The 2,470-nt window shown below is 64.3% G+C and overlaps 1 long non-coding RNA gene across 1 annotated transcript in view; it reads right to left on the reverse strand.

The window, feature by feature from the left end:
- Nucleotides 1-1,983, reverse strand: part of LOC146420355 (uncharacterized) — a 22,634-nt gene extending 20,651 nt beyond the window's left edge. Inside the window, exon 1 of the long non-coding RNA XR_014849208.1 lies at nt 1,961-1,983. This is a non-coding gene — a long non-coding RNA (uncharacterized LOC146420355). The remainder of the gene's footprint in view (nt 1-1,960) is intronic.
- Between the last annotated feature and the right edge of the window lie 487 nt (nt 1,984-2,470).

The following is a 2,470-nucleotide window of genomic DNA, read 5'->3' on the forward strand; positions in this document are numbered from 1 at the left end:
CCCTCCCTCCAGCGCTGGGATGGAGAACTGGAGGTGACTTGAGAAGAGCAGCTTTTGCCAGCCCTGCTCTGGCCAGCCCCAGGGGCAGCCAGCACCTGAGGCTCCCACCTGCCCCCTTGGCCCCCTTTGGTTCTCACAGCTTTAGAGCTGCTCAAAGGTGAGAATTGTGTGGGGGAAAAAGGCCTGGCTGTGGTTTGCTCAGCTCTGCAAGAAGCACAGAAACCAATTGGAGCTCAAGCAGTGGCTCTGCAAGGGCCTTTGATGGTTTTCAGAGCAGGGCTGGGTGGAAACCAACCGTGCAGTGGCAGCTGGGAGGGAACCAGTCCGGAAATGCAGCAATTGATCATCTTGTCCCTCTGGCCAAGGGACTGAGAGAGCCCCAGAACTCCTGCAAAGACAACAACGATCTGCTCAACAACCTGAGCTGGATCCTCCTCCTTCCTGGATCAAACCTGCAGCCCTTTGGAACCTCCCAGAAAGAATGTTTGGCTTCTGGCTGCAGCCACCAGATGAGAGGGAAAAGTGTGGAAATACCGAGCAGTGGCTCTGCCCCGCGGTCATGCTGGGGCTGGGGGTGACCCCGGCTGGATGGCGACAGTGGCTCCGGACACGCTGTCCCAGCCGCTCCGGACACATGGCCACCATCGCTGCCGCAGCCCGGGACAGTCGCGCCACTCGCAGCGCCATGGCAGCGCCACCTGCCCCGGTGACCGAGCCCAGCACTCCGCTCCCGCAGGCCCGGCGGCTCTTGCCGGGCTCCCTGCTCTCCCCCAGCCTCCCGCTCCCTCCCTCCCGGCGCCCCCCGCCCGCCCCAGGGCTGAGCCCGGCCGAGGCTCCGCAGCAGCTGCGGGGCTCAGAGCCGCTCGGGGAGCGCCGGCTGCGGGGCTTTGGGCACCGGGGGGCACCGGACAGGGCTGCGGCGGGGCTGGGCTGGGCTCGGGGGACACCTCAGGTTGTCCCCGGCTCCGTCCCAGGGCTCTCGGGGCTCTCGGGGCTCCAGCTCGGCCCGAGGGTCTCGGGAGCTGCGGGATCGATGCTGACGGGTATGGGGCTGCAGCGCCGCAGGTCCCCCAGCCCCGGGCCGGGTGTCACCTAGAGGGGACAGTGAGCGGCAGCTCCTTCCTCTCTGCGGGAACAGCTGCGAGGGAACCCAATTGATCCCAATCGATTCCACCTGGAAATTCCCCAATCGATCATAATGTCACCCTCCCCAAGGGACTGAGAGAGCCCCAGAAATCCTGGAAATCCCTCAAGGATCTGCTCAACAGCCTGACCTGGACCCTCCTCCTTCCCGAGCTGAACAGGCAGAGCTGAACAAACAAACCCCATTTCTTCCACTTTAATCAAAGAGCTGCGTTTTGGGTCCAATAAGAGGGAAAAGGGTCCTGTGCCCCCCTGGCAGTGGGAGGGGGAATGGGGAGCCCTGGGAGCACTGGGAGCACTGGAACGGGGAGCTCCGGTGGCTCTGGGCAGGGTGGGCACCAATGGGAGCCGGGGGAGGGCGAAACACACGGGGGGTGTCTAACGGTGGGGATCTCCAGTGTCCCCAGTGTCCCCAGCACCCCCAGTGCCTCCCAGTGTCACAGAACGTTCCCGTAGATGCCACTGGGGTCCTGCTGTTGCCCCTGTTGCCCCTGTTGCCACTGGGGTCCCGGCAGCTCCGCGTAGGTCACCTGGGGGGATGTGGCGCAGGGTGGCCCTGCGAGAGACACCGGTTGGGGGGATCCGGGTGGGAGGTGAAACCCGTGGGTGACGTGTCCCTGTCCCTGTCCCTGTCCCTGTCCCTGTCCCCAATACCCAGACTCACCCCCTGCCCTCGCGGTGCTCACAACCTGGGTGTAAAGAACCTCCTCTTCCGGGGGGGCTGGGGGGACCCTGCGGGGATAACGGGGTGTCTATGGGGGTGGGGGGTTGTGGGGGTGGGGATAAAAGGGGGTTATGGCTGGAGCCCCCCACTCACGTGTCCTGGGGCTTCCTGGTGGCTACAAAGGAAAGAGAGGAGAGGGGCTGACAATGAGGTCCCTGAAACCCCTGAAACCCTGCAGGACCTCTGACTCCCTCTGGGTTACCCGAACATTCCTGATGCCCTGCGGAAACCCTGGTCACCCCAGTCGTCCTGACCCCCCGAGCCCCAAGCCTGGCAGGGATGAAGACCCTCCAAACAGCCCCAGGACCCCTGACAGAACCCCCACCATCCCAACACCTCCCCAAACCTCACAAGACTCCGAACTGAAGTCATTGGGGGCTCCGCCCCCCCGCCAAGTCTTGGGCTGTGACCCCACCCAGCCTGGGGGCTTCCCACCCTCCCCAGGACCCCCATCCAATTTTTACCCACCCACAGGATGCCACCAGCAGCAGCCCATGATGACAACCAGGAAGACGAGAGTACCACCAACCCCTGCGGCCACTGCTGGGGACAGAAAGAGATACACTGGGGTCACCCGGAACCCCCAGCGTGTTTCACCCCCAG

Source organism: Lichenostomus cassidix, unplaced genomic scaffold (assembly GCF_008360975.1).
Source record: "Lichenostomus cassidix isolate B80296 unplaced genomic scaffold, HeHo_3.0 HiC_scaffold_852, whole genome shotgun sequence".
Classification (NCBI taxonomy): Eukaryota; Metazoa; Chordata; class Aves; order Passeriformes; family Meliphagidae; genus Lichenostomus; species Lichenostomus cassidix.